Source organism: Ixodes scapularis, unplaced genomic scaffold (assembly GCF_016920785.2).
Source record: "Ixodes scapularis isolate PalLabHiFi unplaced genomic scaffold, ASM1692078v2 PGA_scaffold1__304_contigs__length_218370807, whole genome shotgun sequence".
Taxonomy (NCBI): Eukaryota; Metazoa; Arthropoda; class Arachnida; order Ixodida; family Ixodidae; genus Ixodes; species Ixodes scapularis.
The window spans coordinates 61,260,833-61,285,535 of NW_024609846.1; positions in this window are offsets into that span (position 1 = coordinate 61,260,833).

Here is a 24,703-nt window from a genome sequence, read left to right on the forward strand (position 1 = left end):
TACTTTTCTCCTCTCCGGCGCCTTCGTCGCCACACCCACTGGCCAAACTCTCCCAATATACGGCTCTGCGCCTGGAGCATTGAAGTGAGTGAGGGGGGGCAGAGCCGTATATTGGGAGAGTTTGGCCAGTAAGTGTGGCGACGAAGGCGCCGGAGAGGAGAAAAGTAAATGAAAGGGAGGAGAGCGCCGAAGGAGCGAGAATGAAAGAAGGGAGCAGAGAGGAGACGACCGCCATTTTTTAGCAACGCTGTCTGAGACTGGTCGGAGAAGAGCAGTGCTGAGGCTACGCGTCGTCTGCTACTGGCCGACTTCTTTTTCGCCTGAATAAACGTTTGTGGCCATACGCCGAAAAATCTTCATTTATTAGCTTTTTAACCCACCGAGGAATAACAGAATGTCATTTTCTTGCCATAGCCAGCGATATAAAAGGCAATAATCTAGATTCAGATGCCGATCCCACGCATTCCGTCGGGAGAATGATCGAAGATGGCGGCCCTCCCCACTCAGGTGGGAGCAGCCGGGAGTTCACGCGCATGCGCTCATTCCTCTCGCTCTACGCCGCGTGCTGATTGGCTCACTTGGGTGGAGAGCGTTACGGCGGCGAGATCATAGACTGACCAAACTCTCCCCATATACGGCTTTGGCCAGTCGTCGTTCGAAGCGCCATCTATATTTTCGTTTATAACTATGCGTTCCAAAGAGCCCACCTGAAGTGCCAAATGGCGCCCACAACGCCGCCATTTATCCTGCAGCGGTCACTCGCGGAACTGCACGTAACATCTATTTTGGCTTCAGTCGGCCATTTCGGAGCCGAAACAGATACGGTGGAAAGGGTTACAGAGGCGCCAACCCGGTCTCCCCAGCGGACGCGCCGCGGATTGCTACCGAAGTTAAAATGCTCCTAGGTCGGGACGCGCTACCTGAAATCACCGCTGAGGCATGGTTGTATGAAAACAACATTAATTGTGCCGCAAAACCTTGCAAACAAAAAATTTTAGAAAACATCACGCGCCCCCCATTTTGTACTAAACTCCAATAAAAGTTACTACAAAAAAGAGCTTTCTTCCCGTTGGTTTTTATGTTTCTAGTAACGTTGAAACGAACGTATCCCGATTCAGTTACCAAAGCAGCCGTCCGGCGGCGCGTCGAGCGACGCTTGGCGTCATGGAGGGTGAGGGGGGGCGGGGGGGTACCGTTCGTGCATACAGCGTCTATGAGCAGTTCCGTAACTTAGTTAATCTAATAACGTTGGCAGGGGGTAACGGTGACGTCAGAACGGCGAGTCCTGATTGGCTGATCGCGACCTCCCTCGAACCTGAAGTTCGAACCTGAAGTTTAAAAAAAATCGAAGATTTCGAATTCATTTGGATCTGAAGTTGGAAAAATTTGAACGTTTTGAATTTTTATAGACATAAAATTCGTTAATTTCTAATATTTCGATTTTTTTACATAAAGGTCGGAAAGTTCGAAGGTTTCGATTCTCTTTACGGGCTAAATTCGGAAAAAAAACTTCGAAGGTTTGGAATTTCTTTCAAGTCCAAGTGCGCAAAGTTCGAAGTCCGGTTTTCATGTTCCTTCGCAGTTTCAGTTTCAAATAACGTTTTCACACCTCGCATGGTTTTACGAAATCAGGTTTAGAAAAGTCCGGGTGTGATATTTAGTGTGCGCGAAGTTGGTCAGGCTATTAAGTGAGACGACGAGTGTCCCGGATGTGCTGGAATATTTTCCAGTGCAGAGTGACGTGTGACCATAGATTAATAATTGTGACCGCCAGCCCGGGGGTTCTTTAACGTGCCTCACGCCATAGTGAGGACACGAACGTCGATATTCATCCAGTTCGAAACGTCCAGGGGCAGGCAGGTGGTTGAAGCTCAGAAAAACCTTGAAGCGATCTGGCAAACTGCCTCCCTACCCCCTTGCACGCTGGCAGTAACCCGATCGAACGCCGCCCGAGTGACGCTACCATATAGTAAGTTTAGTTTGTACATGATGCAAAGTCCTGAGACTGGGAATGAAATTTGAAAGAAAAAGTGTAAGAAGACAGAAAAAATGGGACAGGACAACGTCTCAAACTCAACTGAACTGAGCTTGAGACGTTGCCCTGTCCCCTTTTTTCTGTCTTCCTACACTTCTTCTTTCAAATTTCATTCTCAGTCTCAGGATTTTGCACCATGATCAACATACACCAGCTCGCCTGCGCCTCGACAATATTTTAGTTTGTAATTGCTTTGAAGGCTTATTTTCCAGGACGGAAGAAACGCCGAGAAAAAAGCACAGAAGCCGACACAACTCGAGGTCGAGGAGCGTTCTACCATACCAGTGGCATCGGAAGGGGAAAAACGGGGAGAAGGAAAGGGACGGGGGGGGGGGGGGCTCTAGTTTCCCCTCCCAGATATTAAATGTTAAAGAAAACAATAAGGGGAAAGAGGGCGTGGTCGAGCTTATTTTAATCTGAAATGATTTATGCATATGTATGGCTACTGTCGCTCTTCACTCCATAAAAGATCGCGTAGATGGTCGTTGTTAGACACTTGTTGTCAGAAGGCACTGCTCGTCACATGCTTAGTGATTCGGAAGTTCAAAGCCACGTCTTTTCAACCTAAATAACTCTGCCATCGGTAAAAAAAAATAAATAAATAAATAAGTAAATAAATAAACATCATCAGAAATCCGGGGATGAAAAGCTGGAGGAAGAAAAAAACTATCAAAGAACCCGCCGGAAGTGTTGTATTCTTGCATATTCAGAGGCCCAAAACTTTGAAACAAGTTTCTTCTACTAAAAACGTGTACATTCTAAAAGAAACATCTCCCAGGAACGTAAAATAAACAAATAGATTAATATATATATATATATATATATATATATATATATATATATATATATATATATATTAGAATTCTTTCCGCATGGGTTAATTAGAAATCTTTTTATTATTATATTATTATTAGTATCTTTTCCCATGGGTTAATTTATTCCTCAACGTGAAAAAAAAACAATAAATACATTATTTTGTATTCTGCAGATGATAATGATATGTACTGGCTGTGGTGTTAATTTAAATGCGATACCTCAAACAATTTAGACGAAAAATATTACCAAGTTTAGGGCATAATTGCCCGTAGATACGTGTTTAGACATTTCTTCGAAACTCATCTTGAACAATAGTAATCATATCTTAGGACGTCAATTACCTAGTCTATACATAAATTATTCTTAAAAAGTTTAACATCCCTACCATAAATAGCTTCGGCTACAGAGCGCTTTAAATATGGCACAAACGACAGTTGTCAAAAACCCGTCGTCCTCCCTCGCTCCTTCGGGAATTTATTTATTTAAAACTAAGCATGCCAGAACATTGAAATAAACGGCATTGTCTTTCGCAAGGAATGCGGCACCGCATGTAAAAATTAAAAAATAAAGATAAATAAATGCCAATGTGCCTCACTGCTTGAATCCAAATGAAACCGCCCGTCGGTCTTTCGAAGTTCGGCTAACTTCAAAAGTTCGACGAACTTCGAGATTCGAACGTTCGAAAATTTTGAATTTCTTTAGATAAATAGGTTCAAAAGTTCGGAAATTATCGAATTTTTTGGCGTAGGAAGAATTTTTAGAGCACGATATTTGAAAGTTCGAAAATCATCGAAATTTTAGTCTATCAAGGTCGAAAGTTCGACAAACATCAAATTTTGCAGCGTAATAAGTTCTATATTTCGAAAAGGATCGAACTTTTTAGCGTAATAAGTTCGACGGTTCGAAAAACATTGCATTTCTGAACATGCAAAGTTCGAACTTGTGAAAAATGTCGAACTTCTTAGTTTAACAAGTTCGAAATATTTCCAACCTTTCAAACCGCTTGATTCGACCATCGAGCCTTCGGTTCGGAAAAAGTTCGCGGCATCCCTACTTTTAGCGGCACTGACCAGTAGTAAGCCCAGGACCAAAGACGTCACATTTCGCTTGCTTTCGGCGACGCGGGTCGCTCCCGTAGGTGGAGGAGGTTTCCGCGTCGTCCGGTTAAAATATGACGCACTGATATTTAGTTACTCTTTCCGTGCCAGCTGGCTTGCCCGAACCCCAAGAGACGTGGAAACCGCAGAAAAGGTCACTGACAAATTAAAATCATATTTTTTTTTATTATCCGAAACGTTTCAAAACTATGCGCCGGGACCCTCGAAGTTGGAAACTTGGGAATTCAGTATTTCTGAATTAAAGAAACGATTTTCAAATGCCGAATTTGAAGTTCCCGCGTGATCCGCGCCAGTGCAGTGAGTCAAATTTTGCGGTCTCCTGCGAGCTGCGACTCGACTTTCTTTGGGACCTCCGCCGTTGCCACCGCGACCCGAAGCGAGGAGGAGGTGACCAGGCGGGATAGAAGGGTGCCGGCACGGGAAAAAACCGGTTTCTACCTCGACCCGCCGCCAAGTTTTCCGAGGGTGGATACAAATCCAAGAAGCGACATCACACCGAAATCTGATTTTTGGTATTTCAAAAAGAGGGGCCGTAGTGCGTTCGCAATTCCGTTAAAAAACATGTTTTACGATTGCCGTTATTAAATGTTATAGAAATGTCGCCTACAAAGCTTCTAAATTTTCTGATTTTTGACGTCACTGATCAAAAGAAGCAAGGAGGTGAGCGCGGGAAATATAAACGCCAAAAATAAAAAGGCGCGCGCGCGCGCGCGGGAAAATTTTCTTTCGCGATGAGGTTTTTTTTTTTTTATTATTTTTTTGTTTTTTGCGTGTCTATGACTATAACTAGGGTTCGGCGTTTTCGGTTTAAACCGATAAACACCGATAAAAGTACGCCGAATCCATTTTCGGAAATTCGGTTTTAACCGAAAAAGGTCAGTTTTTAGGCTCGGCATTTTCGATTGAAACCGATAAACATACGTCGCATTCATTTTCTAAAATTCAGTTTTAACCGGAAAAGCTCACTTTGACCTTCCAGTCGTACCGCAGAGCTGTGGCAAAAAAAAAAAAAAAAAAAAAAAAGGAACGACAGTGTCTATCGAAATGTGCCCGAATTTATGGGATACACGGATGCCATCACGACGTTTTGGTTTGAATGTGCCGCATCATCGATCCGAACGTGAAGTCTGAAATGCCCCCTGACTCCCCATATACAAGCCTGTTTTTTAACTCGTTGTAAAGAAGACTGACTTGATTCAAGCTCTGCATGTTATGTTGTGCTTCAATACGTCGCACCGTGTCTCTTTTGGTGGTCACCATTGGTTGATGGGCCAAATTTGGCTGATGCAGCTCTTCATTTCCTCAGCCTGCCAGTGTCCAGTGTTAGCGTTGTGAGGGCATTCTCGAAGCTCAGGGTTATATTAACAGGGAAGAAAGAGTGCGGATCAACGAGGAGAACTTGGGAATGTACATGTGTGTGTACTATAATAAGATCACGTAATCCTGACGTACAGACGGTAAAGTTCCATTTTTTTTTTGGAAATAGGCTTTATATCTGACTTGTCTCTACTTCTGTTTTCTATTGTTTCTTTTACAGTTGCACACATTAGCCAAATAAAGTGTCCATTTCTTTTTCAATGTATATGTGCCTTTATTCTTTGAATGATCAAAAATATCAGAGCTACAAGAATCATCTGATCCGGTGACCGTTGGTGTTTATTGTATATACACTGAAAAACGCCGATAAAATTTTGTGGGCATAAATATACGCCGAAAAAAAACCGAAAATTGAATTTTAAAATAAACACCGAAAGAAGTACGCCGAATTTTGAAAAAATAGAAACCGAAAACGCGGAACCCTAACTATAACTTGCATCGTTTTAGACAGTAAAAAAAAATACGACCTTTGGAGTGTCAGTGCCCCTTCTTCAACGGGATTTGAAATAGGTCCGTGTTGTTCCCACATAGGCTGAATATGATCCACAATATCCATAAATGACAATCGCACGTTTGTATTTCGAGCCTGATGGCTATATTTTTCGTTATAAACGGCCCACTCTGGCAAGCGCTCGGAGAGCAGCCAGCGGAGAGCATGTGACATCCGCCGAAATTGTGACGTAGATAGTCTCGGGAGGAGTAAAGCTGCGGCGAGGCTGACGTCGAGTGGATGACCTATACTCCGCTTCACCTTCCGTCCGAGCACAGCGGACGCTAGGAGCCACCCCAGCCAATGCGGCGTTGAGGGAGTGTCATGCGACCTTGAGCTCCCTGTGTCGCCCCACCCAACCGGCAGGTCACGCGACTTTCTCCCGGCGCTGGATCGGCTGGGATGGCTCGTGGCGTCCACTGCGCTCGGACTGAAGGTGGAACGGAGTATAGCCGTTCCAGCCACCGAAGTGGCCGAAGCACGCCGACGGTCAGGCCACCGCAACTAACCCCAAAGCTGCTTTGTATCTTCCATAATCTTCAGTAGAGGAAAGTTCCTCCTTCCCTTCTTTTCTCGTGGTGGCCGTAAGTAGGGATGTCGCAAACCAGCCTAGGTTCGATTTTGAAAGGTTCCGATATTTTCGAATCGAACTGAGGTTCGAAATCGAAAAATATCGATATTTTCGTACCGACCGAGGTTCGAATTCGAAAAATCGAAACTTTCGATCACAGTGGAGTTTCGAATTCGAAAAGTTCGAAGCTTTTACGGTTTCTAAAATTTCGGTTCGAATATTTCGAATATTTTTTTACTTGAGGTTCGATAAATTCGAAGTTTTCAAACTTTCCGAACTTGAAAATCGAGATATTCGAAAATTCCGAATTTCCTTAAATCTTAAATTCGAAAAATCGAATATTTCGACCTTCTTTGTACATAAAGTTCGAAAACTTCGAAGATTTCGAATCCCTTTTAACGCTAAATTAAAAAAATTCGAAGGTTTTGAATTTCTCTTAAGTCCAAGTTTTCAAAGTTCGAAGTCCGGTTTTCATGTTCCTCCACAGTTTCAGTTTCAAATAATGTTTTCACGACTCACTGTTTTTTACGAAATCAGGTTTAGAAAAGATAGGGTGTGATATTTAGACTCCACACGACGAGTGTCCCGGATGTGCTGGAATATTTGCTAGTGCAGATGCAGAGTGACGTGTCACCATAGATCAGTAATTGTGACCGCCAGCCCCGGGCAGAGCCGTACTGGGGAGAGTTTGGTGAGTCTATGATCTCACCGCCGTAACGCTTTCCTCCCAAGTGAGCCAATCAGCACGCGGCGTAGAGCGAGAGGCATGAGCGCATGACCGTGAACACCCGGCTGCTCCCACCTGAGTGGGGAGGGCCGCCATCTTCGATCATTCTCCCGGCGGAATGCGTGGGATTGGCGTCTAAATCAAGAAAATGACATTCTGTTATTCCTCGGTGGGTTAAAAAGCTAATAAATGAAGATTTTTCGGCGTATGGCCACAAACTTTTATTCAGGCGAAAAAGAAGTCGGCCCGTAGCAGACGACGCGTAGCCTCAGCACTGCTCTTCTCCGACCAGTCTCCGACAGCGTTGCTAAAAAATGGCGGTCGTCTCCTCTCTGCTCCCTTCTTTCTTTCTCGCTCCTTCGGCGCTCTCCTCCCTTCCATTTACTTTTCTCCTCTCCGGCGCCTTCGTCGCCACACCCACTGGCCAAACTCTCCCAATATACGGCTCTGGCCCCGGGGCGCTTATGGCCTGAATGTCCAACGGGATTGAATGTTCAGCGAGTCTGAATGTCCAATCGGTCACGTGACAGCCGAGACGGAATGTACAACGAGACGAAAGATCCAATCGAGACGGAATGTCCATCGAGTCTGAATGTCCAACGAGACGAAAGTCCAATCGAGACGGAGTGTCCAACGTGCCTGAATGTCCAACGAGACCAAAGATCCAACCGAGACGGAATGTCCAACGAGCCTGAATGTCCACCGAGTCTGAATATCCAACGAATATGGAATGAACCTAGCAGAGAATTTAGAAGATATTTATTTTTTCGAGTAGTAGGATTACTGACAGTTACGGCGGTGGAAAATGCGTTCGATGGAATGGGGAGCCGGACGTTTCGGTGCGGAGATATCGTTGCCCGGTCGTTTCTGTACGTGGTCGTTTCGGTACCGGGCTTTTCAATACACGGCTATTTTCGTGTGCATGCCGCTGAGCTCGTCCCGCTGACATTGCCTCTGTGAAGTCCTCCCAAATAAAATTAAAATTATGCTCGTGTATTTTGTAGACTTCATGAAACCCAAAAAAACAATCCATTTATTGTTCGTTCTATATATCTAAATTTAAAGATAATTTCTATAATTAAAAAAAATGACGTGGAAACGATCACACATGCTACAAGACCAAATACCGAACTCATTGACCATTGAGAATCGGTCACGCGTTTACTTTTTAGAAGGTCGTAATTCTGGCGGGGAAACAAATGTGGGGTCCACGAGAATTCTTAGAATCGTTAATCGTGCTTATCCCCAGTCACAGTCTTCTTTGCGTATTGTACGAGTTGCTGTATTTTCCTTATTGGCGTCCCTAGTCACGTAAAGATGATGTCCCCCGCATGGGAGAAAAACGCCTCATTAAATTCTTAGTATTATCTTCAGGTCAAGTCAGTGTATTATGTGAAATTACACTAAATTGTAGTTCTTTTGCAACAATGTGACGTGTTGGGCTAGTTGGTTTGAGGCGAACATCTTGGGAATAAACAGCGGCAAAGAAACTTGGACAGGATTACTGCCGTGTTTGTTCCTCTACTCTTGTACAAGTTTCGTTGCTGCTGTTTATGCCGAAGATGTAGTCCTTTCTTTTTTTCTTTTTTTTTACAAAACGAAGGTGGAATTTCTAGACATTTCTGATAGGACTTCTCGGTTCTCGGAAATAGAAATTCGATCCTCATATCAAAACCAGTGATAAAATACAACGTTCTTACCATTAAGCCTCTGTGCAGGTGATGTCCTAAAGTGGTGAGCTTTTGTCCGGTGATTGTCCGGAGCATTCCGCACATTGACGCTTATCGCGACGATTAGTTTCGCATGCTTCGGCTACCAATGCCATTGCTTTCGCATTGAACCATGTGTTTAAGAAACAAGTAGGTATTCTTAATAATTAATACAATATTTTTTTTTTTTTTTTTAGGATGGGCTTCTGTCGTTTCCGCTCTGCCATTTTTAGTCACGTGGCTAGCAGCAGTCGCACCGATACGCGCCCAGGTAGCATACCGAGGCTGCGATCGGATTTTAACCGGTTGTAACTCTGCAGAGAGCCGCTGCGACAGTGCGACCGCAATTTATTCATATACGCACATTACAAGTGCACATATAACCGCAGGATCAGGAGGTCAGCCCCTCGCTCGGTCTTCCCAAATTCCATTATGCTAGAGTCGCGAGTGAACATATTCACGTAGAACCCTACTTTTTAATTTTGAACAATCCCGGTACGATTCACTATCGGACCTTTGCAAATTCTGAGAGCTGCATTTGTCATCCTCACCTTTTTTGGAAAGAGGGCCTCATTGTTGACCCCCACTGTCCCCGGCTATCTATACACCTTTACCCTACTCAACTATTTTCGACAGTTCGACAAGTGGGCACTTTCGCCCCATTCTCCATTCTGCGAATTGGCCTAGGGCGAATTGCCCTATTCGACGAATCGTCCTTCTTCCAGTTGTCCAGAGACCAATGAAATTTCGACAAATTGGCCGGATTCGCGGTGCAATACGCTTCCCCTACAAGAATAGAAGGCCACGTGGAACAATCTATTGTTATATTCACACAGGATCCAGGCTATTGGTACATCTGGGTGTGAACCTCCTGCTGCACGTCGGGGTAGATGCGTTTGCGTCCTTTATCAGCAGTTAAGCTCCCAAGTACCAAGACGTCATCAACTACCTCGACAGGATCGCGAGCTTTGTTTGGGTCTAAAAGAACTCGTCACAAGCCCACTCGTCGCAGCCAACTCGTCATAGGTAAACTCGTCAAATAGGGCAAGTCGTCATAGGGCATCTCGTACACGGGGAAGTCGTAACAGAGGGCAACTGGGCACTTGTCCATTTCGTCATAATTTACCTTTTTCTCCGATCTTGCGTTCGCTATTCGGCTTCGATAACTGATGACAAATAGTAATTTACAACTAAAATAAAAGCACGACATGGTATTGTATAAATTTTTCTCAAAAAGAGCTTCTGCTGCCATCTCGAAGAGTTTGTACGTATGGCGCGTGCTTTACTCGCCTTCCGAAGCGACAAACACGCACGTGCTGGGCTGTAAATATTGCACACTGGGCCGTACCTGAGAATGGTATATTGTCGGGGACAAGTAAAGAACGCGCACGTTAGCTTCCGCCGTGCTTTGGTTGGGCGTGCACGCTCGTGCTATCAAGGGAAGCAAACTCATTAGCCCATGACCTACTGTAACAGCCATTCTGAAACATGAAAAATATTGGGTCTAGGAGAACTGATCACAAGCCAACTAACTCATCATAAGTAAACTCATCAAGTAGGACAAGTCGTCATAGTGCATCTGAGGGTGATGGCTGTGGCCTTTGCAATGATTTCTACCTCTACAGACCCAGTACACAGCGTCGGGGTCTTTTCGGCTAAGCGTATAAGAATACCCTTCGCACAGCATGGGAGCGTCACGCTGGGTTTTAATTGGGTCCATCATACGAAATGCGGTCGTGCTCTCTGAAGGTCCGCACAATTCGCCCCTGTATATATATATATACGTATTCGAAGCCACTTCAAATGAAAAACCCTTTTGGAGCAGATATAGAGAAAAGAGAAGACGCCCTCAAAGACGAAACCTAACTGCTACACTTCCTAGCATCCTGGTGCGGAGGTCTGCATCGCACCCCTGTTTTGTCATTGCACAATGAGTTCCGACCTGCAAAGCTTCCAAAAAGGGTTTAATAACAAAGGGGCGTCGTAAGTAAACATAATACCGAAAAGCCGACCACAACCGCCCCCTGAAAACAAGCAATAGGAGAGGACAAGTTTGAAACTGCGACAAGTTCGGTGCGACCACTTTCCAAAATGAAGCCCCCCCCCCCCCTTCCCCTCCCCCCTAAAAAAAGTATGTGACGAACTTTCCAAGAACGAGAAGGTCACTGCGACCACCTTCCCTACTACCAGTTCACCTAGAACGAGATGCCCTCTTTGACCAGTTCACCTATGACCAGTTTTCCTATGACGACTTGGCTGTGACGAGTGGGCCTGTTCCCGCGAGCTTTGAAGTGCTTCCAGGAGCCAGTTAAATTACACGGGCTTCTGAAAACCACTATGCATGTCACATGCAAAAACAATTGCGTACTACATGATTCCAGTATTATCGCTCTATTCTGTGACATACAAACCTACTGGCAGGGAATGTATCCGTATGTAAACTACTGACAACTGCAGTGTACAGTGAGTAGTTGTCTGTTCCAAAAATAAACAAACCAATTTTTTTTTTTGAATGTCCAATTCACACAACTGTTCTGCATTTGCTCATAAATTGTCGGGTCACACCCCAACCACCCTCGTGCATTTATAGGCGCGTTAGGTGTAGATTTTTTTTAAAGATATCTATAATATTATTTTTTATTGGTGGGAAATTACGCTTGCACAAACTGCTGATCCCTCGCACCAACAGCTCCCGCTCCTTTCAAAAATTTAAATATTCACTCTGCGCATAGCCAGTGGCGCTGGCAGGCGGTCATGTGCTTACAATGCGGGTCTCCGTACGCAGCTCATCTATAGATCGAAACGGGCAGGGATGAGGACTGAACTAGAAATTCCTGTAGGATCTGAAGCGCGGCTTTCATAGACGTACCCCAAATGCGCTGCACTCGAACACCCGGACACTGCATCCCTCTTATATATTTCCAATTGCCTGACCCATGTCTCGAAACATTCAAAACATTTCAACTGTCATTATCAAAAAAACGTTTTGCGTCGTACAAGTAATACCTTTAACCGATAGGTATATAACTGCGCATCGGCACTCAGCGAACTAACCATTATGCCTTCCTTTAGATTAAATTAGAATATTTGTGTCTGCTCTATGTCTATCTGTCGGTCCGTCAACGTCAGCTTCAGTGGCACATTTAGTTTGACGAAAATACGGCAATGCCTGGAGAAACGCGGAATAAATACACAGGCAAGTCTGTATATTTAACGAGACAAATTATTCTCGCACGTGACGGGCAAGACGGAATGTCCAACGTACCTGAATGTCCAACGAGACGAAAGATCCAATCGAGACGGAATGTACAACGAGCCTGAATGTCCATCGAGACGAAAGATCCAACCGAGACGGAATGTCCAACGAGCCTGAATGTCCAACGAGACGGAAGGTCCAAGCGAGACGGAATGTCCAACGCGCCTCAATGTCCAACGTGCCTGAATATACATTATTGAACCTTTCGTCTCGTTGGACATTCAGGCTCGTTGGACATTCCGTCTCGTAATCGCCCCGGGGGGGGGGAGGGGAGAGGGGGAGGGTTTTTAGTGTGCAGCACACAGTAGTGATCACACAAACGCACTGTTTTACGATACTCATCCAGTCCGAAACGTCCAGGGGCGGGAAAGAGGTTGAAGCTCAGAAAAACCTTGAAGCGACCTGGCAAACTACCTCCCTACCCCTTGCACGCTGGTAGTAATCCGATCGAACCCCGCCCGAGTGACGCTGACATATAGTAAATTAAGTTTGTCATTGTCCTGGAGGTTTATTTTCCGGGGCGGAGGAAACGCCTCGCAAAAGAGCACAGAAGCCGACACACCTTGAGGTCGAGGAGCGTTGTACCATACAAGTGGCGTCGGAAGGAGAAAAACGGGGGGGGGGGGGGGGGGGGGGGGGGGGTTGTGGCCTTCTTTTCTTCCTTCCAGATATTTCGGGCTGTTAAAGAAAACAATACGGGGAAAGAGGTTATTTTAATCTGAAATTATTTATGCATATGTATAGCTACTGTCGCTCTTCACTGCATAAAAGATCGAGTAGATGGTCATTCTCGAAAACTCGTTGTCAGTAAGGCACTACTTGTCACATGCTTAGTGGTTCGGAAGTTCACAGCTATGTCTTTTCGACCTAAATAACTGTGTCATTGGTAAAAAGAAATGAAAAATAAACATAACAATAAATGCGGGAATAAAAAGCTGAAAAAAAAAAAACTACTATCAAGAATTCGCCGGAAGTGTTGTATTCTTGCATATTCAGATGCTCAGAACTTCGAAACAAGTTTCTCCTGCCAAAATGTGTGGAGGCTAAAAGAAACACGTCCCAAGAACGTGAAGAAAAAAAACGAATGTTTATTTTTTAATGACGTGCTGAACTTGAACAATATTAGATATCTTCTCCCATGAGTTAATTTAATCCTGGACGTGAAAAAATAATAAATACATTATTTTGCATTCTGCAGATGGCAATGATATGTACATGTCTGTAGTGTTAATTTAAATGCGATACCTCCAACAACTTAGACGAAAACAAAAATACCAAGTGGGCATAACTACCCATAAATACATGTTTGGACATTTCTTCGAAACGTATCTTAAATAACAATAATCACATCTTAAGACGAGTCTTACCTAGGCTATACATAGATCATTCTTAAGAGGGTGCGCTCCTCCAAGCCCCATAGAGAATACACGCGATTTTCTGCCATTTTACGAAAATTCTCATTTATTAACCGTTACACCGATTTTTTCAAACTTTTTTGCTCTAAAAAGATTGATTCTTCGTCCAACTATCCCACCGAGCATATTTTTCATAAAAAAATTTATTATATTTTATATTAAATCGTGAAATCGGTCGGAATTGGCTGTTTTGACATGTTTACGTTAGAACGCGTTTTTAAAAACCTGTGAATTTTTAACTACAAATGTGTCTGGTGGGATATCTGCGGAATTTAACACGGAATTCAATTATATTAAAATTATAGCTGTAAGTACATCCGTTCTTTAACTACATCGAAAAAACTCAACCAAGGTGTTGTGGCTTGTTTTCCTCGTTTGGACGGTCAAGACTAGTTCGACGAGCGCCGCGTGAGGGCGCCACCATTTCGCCACGCACGCTGCTCTGATTTTGTATTACTCCGCGCGCATGCGCTCTTCAGTAACGCGCTTGTGGTGGTCCAGAGACGGCAAGACCCGTCCAGGCGGAGTGGTTTTGTTTCTCGGGGTGGGATGTCAGGCGGATAGCTGTGCGTGTTTTCATAACTAGAAAGGCCGTCCTCGCAGCTATGGGTCCAAAGAGGTATAAATATGGCAAGCGAAAGGTCTCGAAGTCGCAAATAGAGTTTGCACGTAAGCGACCCTCTGCTGAAACTACGGATGGTGAGGTTTCAGGTGAGGTTGAGTCATTGTGTCGTCGCGCTGCGAGAACGAATTGACTCGGGGTGTTGAAGATGGCGCTTGGGAAGCCATGCAACAGGCCGGAGTGGAAGAAGCGAGGCGCGCGAAGGAATCTGGCGAGATCGATGCCGAAGGCTATCCGCTTGTTACCGTCGTTGCAGACTGTGCGTGATCAAAGCGATCGTACAGGCACAAGAACGACGCTCCTTCTGGTACGGTAAGTACTACATTTCTTCCTCTAAAAGGGGCGCGAATTTTGATCGTAGATATAATATACATTTCTTTAGAGTGCGTTCGAAAGAAATCCGAAGCATGTTTTTCTCGCCACGAAAATACATTACTCTCTGTCGCTAGGCTACATTTGGGCGGACGCTGAGCATTTGGCAATGCCTAGTTTATTTTTATGGTGAGATGACCGTGGTTAGAATCCCTCTCTGTTGTATGTGTATTTCTGTGAATGCAAGATTTGTTTCGGCAACTGGGGTGACGATTTCTCACGAAGCACTGGAAACAGTTATGCTTTTTGTGTGCTTGTTTTAGTGACCGCTGTTTTATGTACTATACATTCCGAATATACGCGGTGCCATGCAGTCAGTTCGTCAGACGACGTTTTAGACAGCTCGTTTCTTCGAAGCTGCACTTTTTCAAGGATAAATCGTTCCATCGGAAATAGCCGGCGTTCGTTTCATCGATACACCCTGTGACGTTTCGTCTAGTTTTTCTATTATGTGCGTGCTCGCGCTTGCGAACGTAATTGCGCGTCCGTGTCTGCTTGCGTGTGCGCCTGCATGAGCGAGGATGCTTATGTGCGTGCCCCCCGTGCACATGCGTGTTTTCATGTTTACGCGTGAGTATATATACCCGCGTATCTGTGTGCGTGTTATACGTGCATCTGCGTGCGTGTTTGCACGCGTGGGCGTTTGCCTGCTCATAAGTGCGCGTGCCTGTGCGAGTGCGCGCGTGCACGTGCGTGTGTAATTCGTGCGTACGTGTGCGCGGGTGTGCTTGTGCGTGTGTACGTGAATTTGCATCCGTGCCTGCGCGTGCATCCGCGTATCTGTGTTCGCGCATGCGTATGAGTGCCTAATTCGTGCGTGTTTGAGTGGGCGCATGCATACTTGGGCGTACGTGTGCCCAAGTACGCACGTTGTCGGACTTGCGGGAAAGGTTCGAGAAGCTCGAACCTGGTCGAACTCGAACGTCGGCTGGTTCGCGACACCTTTAGTACTCACGTTGCGGACGGTTGGTGATTGGCCGCTGATAACTTCACCGTAACTTTTTGCTTTATGTTTAGCGCCATTTTTTATATTTCTATTCGTGCGATTGTAATCTTTTGCGATTAAACTCTCTGTACCCTTTCCTTGTGACCTATGAAACGATCTCGAACGCCTCGAACAACAGCGACGCTTGCGTTCGTTCTCGGGGCTAGTAGGCAAGGAGGTTACAAGTATTTATATGACGTCAGACTGCCTTTTGATGCCGAGTCACAACACAGAAGTATGGCCACCGAAGGCAAAAGCAGTTATCCCATTGGCGAGTTTGCTTTGTCTTTCAATTTTCACAACTCTCCCGAATCAGTTTTGCTTTATCGTTTGGTGGTCATGTTTGTGGGCGATGACTCAGCACGTGACTAGACCCTATAACCGTTCATGGTGTTTTTCTCTGTTTTTATTTTTTAGATTCAACGATTCTGCTGCAGTGTGGAACGAACTACACGAAAGTGCTCAACCTTCTACGAAGTCTTCCGAGGAGCAGAACGTGTGGGGATCAGGACTATTGGAAGATATGTTCTCAAGTCATGAAAAACTGCCCGGTCGCCAATCATTACAAATTGTCTATGAAATACTATAAGAAACAATCAGTGTCGTGAAAAATTGTATAAAAATACTTTGTTGTGCAGTGCTGGTGGCTAGTTGTGATGAAGTAACGAAGGTATATGCCGGTAGTTTGTCATATATGTATTCGATTATGTATTTATTTTTAAAGTACCTAATATACAGTGTTGTTTTTACTTAACTGGAACGTGTTTCTCTTTTAAAAGAGGGGGAGGCATTTACCTTAGTGCCGTATTCACTGTGCCTTTAGGGGGCTCGGCGAACACTACATGGGAGATCATTGTAGCGATAAGCTGGGTGGGTAAATAACTAAAATCTGCTAATCAAGTTTCCCACGAGCGGGTTTATAGCTCGTATTGCAATTATATATTTAAAGTCATTAGACGGTAAATAAATTTGGACGTATTGCTAAAACGCAAAGGGATTTTAAGTATCTAGGTTTTCAGTTTTTTTATGGCCAAAACATAATTGGCTCGTTTGGCCACGGGAATCGCAATACCGCTATTTCTGCATAGTTGAATAAAGCAATCACTCGCTAACACATCGTACAAAATAAATAGCGTGTTAATTGCAAACACAATGTTTATAGTGAGAAATAATATTCCGGAGCGCCTCTCGCGGCACAGATCATTTGATAGTGTTTTATCAATGCCATTTATGTAATACAGTATCGCGAGAAATATATTGTGTAATTAAAAAAATATTTATTATATATTGACAGTGCTACTGGCGAACTCTCCACGCCGGTCCACTTGTAAAGACGGATTTTGAAGTAATGTCTTGTGATTGTCTTTGTCGCCTCGTGTCCCATGTGTTTGTAGTTGACAAGTGTTTATTTGAATCCACGGTCAGTGCATTCAACCGTACGTTCAGTGCAGTTTCGCTTATTTTGCTCGAATTATTAAATTTGCATTTGTTTTAATTTTCTTCCCTTTAGTTGTGTCTGTGCGCCGCTGTTTTTACTCACATGAACACATATACAGGGTGATCCTCGAATCAGCCGGGACCCCTTCAACCGTCGCCGCGGACCACAGTTTGAGAACCGCTGAACTAAGATGTGCTAAATATCTCGAGTTAATTCCGTGATTCGTCATGTTGCAACTGCTGTTTTAGAGACAATTAATATGGGCGGCTTTATCTTGGTAGTGTACTTTGAAACGAGTTTAAATTTATCCTACTCGGAATTCGTTTTATCGTTTGGAAGAGCAAGGCTGATGGATTTTTACGACTCGTTAGAGCATGAATGAACTCGCTTAGAAATAATTACTGAACAGTGAGAGCGTCTCGTGAATTGGACTATTGGGGAGCGGATCGAAATATAGGGGCCGCTTTGTCTAGATTGTTGTCCACACAGTTGGGTGTTTATTTTGAGAGCATACACGTTGGTTATGCTCTGCAAGAGCCAGATGGGCTCTGCAAGAGCCAGACGAAGATTAAACATTGCGACGGCGAGGACGCAAGCCCCGCGTCGCCGTACGTGACGACGGACGACGTTCTTTCCCACGAACAACGGCAGTGCATCTTCAAACCGAGAGTACTGCGCGTGGTTGCCCGACCGATCCTCGCTTCAAACAACGTGCCCATTCGCGGAGCGAGTTTCTTGGCCGTTGCACGCACCTTACGATGGACCGGAACTGGAGCTACAAGTCGTAGCAGCCAATCCAGCGCATATGAACGTGCCACGCGCCTCGTGCTTCGTTGTGTCTGTCCTAAAGCTGACGTGACGCTCACGCGGCATTGGATTGGCTCCGATAGCTCGTAGGGTCCTCTGCGGTCCATCGTAAGGAGAAACGGAACATACCACGAACCCGGGGCAAAGGAGGGTCGACGAAGAGAGATAACGAAGGGGGAAATAAATAAAAACAAAAACACGCAGAGAAAGAATGAGAGAGAGAGAGTGAGGAGACCCGGCCGCGCGCGTGGAAGACCTGCAGTTGTCTGCGCCCGCGTTTACCCGGCAGGCTTTTGCGGGTTGATTTTGCGGGGAGCAGGCGTTTTTTCTTTTTCTTTTTTGTCTCGCCACCGTTAATAGGGTGCCTTCGTACACATTCGCTTGTGCGGAGTGGCGACATCTCGGCGATTTCACTGCCCGACCTTTTTTTTTTATTTATTTATTTTATTTTTTTTGTTTATGCAGAGTATACGTGCTTTGGCATCTCTCGGTGCGAGCCCGCAATTTTGGCTATAGACGAGCGCGCGAAGACCGCCCTGTTTACAAACACGGTTTTTGCTTTGCCCACACCGGGTGTGGGCACTGCGGAATCGCAGCGTCTCGTTTTTGAAGAGAAGCCGCCTCTGCGTGGTGCGCCGTACTCAAGGCAGCGCCACCGCAGAGGGACGGCGTCGGAGCCGCGTGTCGGTGTATATACTTCGTTTCACGTCATGTGCGAGCGAAGTCAAAGCTAGAAGCGCGAGCCCAAGGCTCCGAGCGTGCCGGCTTCGCACGTGCGTACGTGCACCACAGGCGCTGTTACAAGCAGCATGCTCGCGCTTGTAGCGTTGGCTTCGCTCGCCCATAAGGTGAAACGAACTAGCCTTTTGATACCATATTCCCTCTAGAAGTTAATTTATAAACCGGGTGTTCTTTTTTTTCTTTTTTTTTTCTTTCTTTCATTAAACTTTCAAGTTGTATGACAAAGCCTCACAGGCAATACAATGTCTCTGTCAGTTACTTCAAAATATCTGTATTCCTTGGCAGAGTCCTGCCTTTTCCGTGCGGATACTTCGAAAGTCTGACTGATTATTGAATTCCTGTTGCCCACGAGGATAACAAAGGAATATGTGCAGAGAAAGACGCTTCTTTTGACGCTTACAAAAACAAAAAAGAAAAACAAAGAAAAACGGTTGCAAAACTTGTCCTCGGATCCCTGGAAAAGGTCAAGACCGCTCAAGATTTTACAACTGACAGCCGTCGAATTCGGAGTTGTTCGGATAAATCCGAATTCGCGATAGTTTCACCGGCGAGTGTTTCACGGAGTTTATAGCATTTGTCCGAAAGTTAAAGTCCCTATCTACAACCTAGGTTAGGGCCCACCAGGTCCAATCACAGACCAGCTATAGGCACGTGTGCATTAGCGTGCTTTTCTTATACGCGCGTCGAAGTAATGCATTACGTGACTGGCTCCCGATTGAACCTAACGGGCCGTGGCGTCGGCTGACGACCATCGCAGGACGAGACGAAATCGTAGTGCTAAATTCTTCTCGTTGATAAGACTGAAGGATGTGAATGAAATGTACTGTACTTTTTGCTTGGTGGATGTTTTAATGATTTCGCGTACATAGAGCTGACTATCATGTCATGATTCGTGTGGCACCGAAATCCGGCTGGTGGATTGCTGAAATCATCACCTCATCAACCCTCCCGGAACCCGCTAGGAACCCACTTGCCAGTATTCGTTAGACCCACTGTGTCCGACCAAATCCGATCAACTGCCTCGCGCTTCGACACCAAGGCGGTTTTCGTTTGCAGCGTCTAGGCGATCTGAACCGATTATTTTATCTATACTTCAAATGGTGCAGGTGTCAACGATTTGCAGTGTTGTTCAAGATACTCGACAAAAGTATTTAAGACAAGATACTAAATACCCAAGTGAGAAAGTATTTAGAGTAGTATTCAAGTTACTTTTGCGCCAAACTATTTTGAGTAAAGTGCAAATACTTTGAAAAATAATTGAATTACTTTCGAAGATACTTTATAAGCGCGCGACGAGCTGAAGTTATTACAACTAAATAAAAAAATGGGGGCATCTTGATTATATTAACTTAGCTGAAACGCATATCGTTCGATGACCTTCTAGTGTACACTTCATTTGTCCCCCTAGACACGTGCAAAGGAGAAAGAAAGAACATTTAGTCTTAGTACTTCCCCTTTGGGGACAAACTTCTTCGTACGCCGGAAAAGGTATTTGAGATACTGAGTAGAAGATACTAAGCAATGTAGTCAAGATAGAGTGCTAATTACTCTCAATCGAATGTATCTTCAAGATACCAAAATACCGACAAAAGTATCTTAATTACAGTATCTTGAGTAGAGTATTTGAGATACGTAGAAGCCTTGCTATTTGCTTGTTTCAAGCGAACCTCCTGCCGTCATATTGCTGGCGACACAGGAGAAAAGGGGTTTACCCGCCCTCTTGTTCAACATACCATAAAATACGCAGTATAATTACGAAATATTTACATATATCTTTACTGACATGCGTATGTACATATACAGAAAGCTGGTGCACAACTGCTGAGGAAACGCACTGGTCGACACTTTTCAATATTTTAAAGATAAAGGTAAAACAAATAAACAGTGGGCGACACCGGTCCAAAATGTATACCTCGGTAAAAAAAGTTCCCGTGTGTCTGTGTTTCCCCAAAGCAATTCGAGAGCCAGTTCTGTAAGCTACGGAGGATGCTCGGCGAATGGCGAAGCCATTGATGTGTCTAGACTGAAAAATAGTCGCCGAGGGGACACTCAGAGGCATGACACGGCTGTTGTCTGTCCGTCATAAAGACATCGTTTTTAGAGCGAAACAATAATTCGGATTCGCCATTCGCCGAGCTTCCCCCGCAGATTACAGAGATTGATCCTCTACTCTAGGAAAAGTTGACGCGCAGGAAGTTGTGCGAGGAAAGAAAAAAGGTAGCGAGTGGCGAGTATTTGTGATTGCGTGTGCCGGAAAAATATAAAAAGAACCTGAACAATACTTAAAAATTAAAAATCTCGACCAGCCAGCAGACTTCACTGAGGCGCATTTTCATTTTCGGAAATTTCGACAAACTCCAGTCGTGTGGCTTTAGCCCCATAACTTTTGCAACTGTGAATCCGTGGGCGTCAATCAACGCCAGGCCGCTTCGTCATCCATAGCCCAAAAGCGACGTTCACGGCGCCCACCAGGATACCAGCCAAGGTCGCTGTACCGGGGCCACCCGATACGTGATACTTGTCCGCCGCCAGCAGGCCTTTTTTCGTATTTTTTCTCTCGGTCGAGGCAGGGCCGGCATTTGGAGTGGGCGACCTATATGCAGTTGCACCGGGCGCCATTCATAGAGGGGCGCCGAAAGGGCCGCCAGGTCATGCAGGGCTCAAACCTCGAGGGGATAAAATCAAAAACAAAAAACGACCGCATCGCCGTTTGGCATTTCGGCCGCAAAACCAACGACTAAGTTCTTGTTATAATTGGCGTCCATCAACCCGCAGCCACCTGCGAATGTTGTTTTACTATAGAGAACCTCTCCCCCGTGAGAATCAAAGCGCCATTGAATGAGTCAAGAACGACTGGGCAAGCGGTCACCTCCGCACAGCTCTCAAATTACGAGCGGAGCAAAACCTGACTGGCAAAAAGCGATGGAGCCAGCATGCCGCACTCTTAGCGCAACTTACTAAACGGTGGCGCCAAACCCATCGGCGAGCAAATCAGTGTGTCGGAGCGAGTCACGGGACAAAATAGTATTGGAACGGAGTTTTGCTCTTAGTTATCACGTGCTTCGCTCAGAGTCTCTGATTGGCTCGCAGAAAACGTAGGCTTCACCCTTTGCCAAGTTATTCTGAGCCGAAGAATGACTTCGCTCAGTAGGTCTGACCGGGGGTAAAATGAACCCGATTCCTCCCGACATTCGAGCTGCGCTTTGGGCAACGCTCGCTGTGGAGTCTCTAGCAGTAAGCTGAACGAACCAATGCCCCCTCAGCATCCGGTGAGTCTCTGTGCCCAGAGGCTTCAACCTAACTGAAAATAATATGTGTAAAGAACTTTGGATCCGCAGCTCTTTCTTTTTTTGTATGTAAGCGACCAGCGACGACTACGGACTTCCAATGCCGATCAGTGTTGCCAACTCAAAATTCAGAAACTCGCCACAAAAATCCCGAAAACCGCGAAAAACATAAATTTATAATGTTGCGCAAGAATGGCCGCATCACAGCAGGCAAACCTGGTGTCCGACATGAAGCTCTAACTCTTGCAGTTCAGTTTCTCTTTTACATTGTTGTGTGGTACGACATTCTTTTTACAAGTTAATGTTGTAAGCGAGAACATGCAATGCAAAACGAAGGACATCGTAGCAACCACCCAGCTGATGAAAGCATGCAGCGATTGCATCGACAATTATCGCGATGTCGGGTACGAAACTGCAACTGGCAACTGCGAACGGTCTTCCCGAGAGCATGGGTATTGACAGTGCGACGAAACCGGCCCCTCGACTGCGGCGGAAAAAGCGCCAGTTCTGTTATGAGTGCCAGGACGAGGTTGATGATGTCGAGACAAAATTCAAGCGAGAGTTCTTCTACGAGATGATTCACACCGTGAGATGTCGATTGAAGAACGCTTCACGCGGATGGAGCAGCACGTGAGCTTCTGGGGGTTCCTTTACGGCCTCACCCGACTTCCCGACAAAGCGGAACGTCTTAAACTTTGCCAATACCTTGACCATGCACTCAGAGTCTGAGACACCTAGAAAGTGCAGACATCGACGGTACAGATCTCTGCGAGGAGCTGATCTAACTATGCAGCCTGCTGCCCACTGGATGCAGTGCTCGCCAGGACGTTTTCCAGTTCATTCCGGACAACCATCTATGTGACAAATTCCCTCATACGTGGGTGTCATTGAGGATCCTCCTCCCTTTGCCAATGTCAATGGCCACCGCTGAGAGGAGTTTCTAAAATTAAAGCTTATTAAGACATACCTAAGATCAACCATGGCAGATGACAGGATATCGTCATTGGCAATTTCGTCCATTGAAAACAAGATAGCGTCTAGCCTGGATATGTCGCAAGACGTAGCCCAATTTGCGTTGTTGAAGGCTCGGAAGGTTGCCTTCTACGGCATTTGACATGGTTAACTTGTGCTTTTGTTTTCTCTGTCCCTTAGACGTTAGCTTGCTATGGGAGACCCACAGCTGAAGTTTGGTTAATCTAAGAAATAAATGATTCTTGAACTTTGAACACGGTGCCGACAAAGCTCACAATGCTCGCGGACGTCGTTCGTTTTTAGGACGCGGTTTTCGACTGACAACGACAAAATCGCGACCATTCGCGCTGGGTCACTGTGGCATGTTTGCTTACAACATGATGTTTGGTGCGAGAATAGTATACGTGTGTGTAAGGGGGGGGGGGGGGGGGGGGGGGCGCCACGCCTGCAGTTTGCCCAGGGCGCTTGCTGCTCTAAGGCCGGCCCTGGGTCGAGAAATTTGTGCTGAAAACGAAGAGACACGTAGTGGATGTATTTGGACAGAGCAGGCCTATTCAACTCAGAGTACCGCAAGATTGAACGGCTTATTATGATCATGGTTAATGCTGTTTCATTAGAGGGGCCATGCAACGATTTTGCTACTTTCACCGAATACTGTTCTGGATGAATACTTGAAGTTCATTATGGGCGGAAAGCGTGTGGCAACCCTCCACAGACCTTGCGTATTCGTGCTCGTCGTGCTCTAATAAGTGATCGGTGGGCCATTGTCCGTGGGATCCTGTGCACCACGTGACCACGCTGGAAAAAACGCACCTCTGGTGGTCACATGACCACGTGACCATGTCCCGTGGGGGTCATGTGAACATGGTCAGTTGGATCCCGCCCACCACGTGACCAAACTGCGAATAGCGCGCCTATGGTGGTCGCATGATCACGTGACCTTGTTGCGTGGGGTCACGTAATTACGCAGCGACGATTAAACTTGTAGCTCATGGCGTTGCGCATGAGATACTTGCGTGACACTTGTGTCAGTATGGTTGTGCAAAGTGCCCGAAATTCGAACTTAAAATTGCTGCAACGGAACTTTAAACCGCGTGGAAGCAAATTAGTCACGGCTTCCGGTTTTAGCGCACGCGCCAGCCTTTGTCCCTACAATAGGCGAAATAAAAGGCAGTACATTGAGGGATAAGCGAGTGAGGAGAGGACACTTTCATGGTAGCCGGCAGGTAGACCGGCATAACATACTTGTTTGTTGCTGTTGTTAAAAAACATCTTTATTAAGTCTAATAAAGGAAAAATAGAAAGGGAGAACGATGTGTGACTACCCCTATTCCGGGTCCCATTAAATTTCTATCGAGGTGCGCGCTGTCCGAGGCAGAACGAAAGTTCTTGTGTTCGTGGCTTTTATTTTCAGCGCTGTAATAATACGAATGTTGAGGACCCAAATAAGTCACTAAGATTATCAAAATATTTTGCCTGCTTCTCCTGGCTCGTGCAAATGTACTTTACCATTTGCGAAAATCAATGCCGCTATGCTCTAGAATGTAATGCGTCAAAAAGTAGGAGTAATTTCGTTAGACTGAACAAAATTACGCGTAAACTCCTCTCAATAGTGTTATGGTAGGTCATATGATAGAGTTAGTATGCCATATGATAGTTGTCCTCTTCTAATTAGCTTCTTAGAACATCCAAGGACCTTGCGTTTGCAAGAGACGTGCGATTTTATGGGAAAGGGCAACTCAGAAAGATGCAAACTTACGTCCACATTCAAGACGACCAAGATCCGCTCCTTTGTGCACTCTATTGCACGTGGCAGTGCCTTGTTGAATAACCGTACTTCGGGCTCAACTGCCTTCTTTCGGAGTTGCGGTATGAGCTTGTAACAGAACACAAAATGTACTCTTTGCCTGAGCCATAGGAGCAGGTCCGGAAAAGCAAAGTCCAGATGCTAGCTGTGCTTTGCAA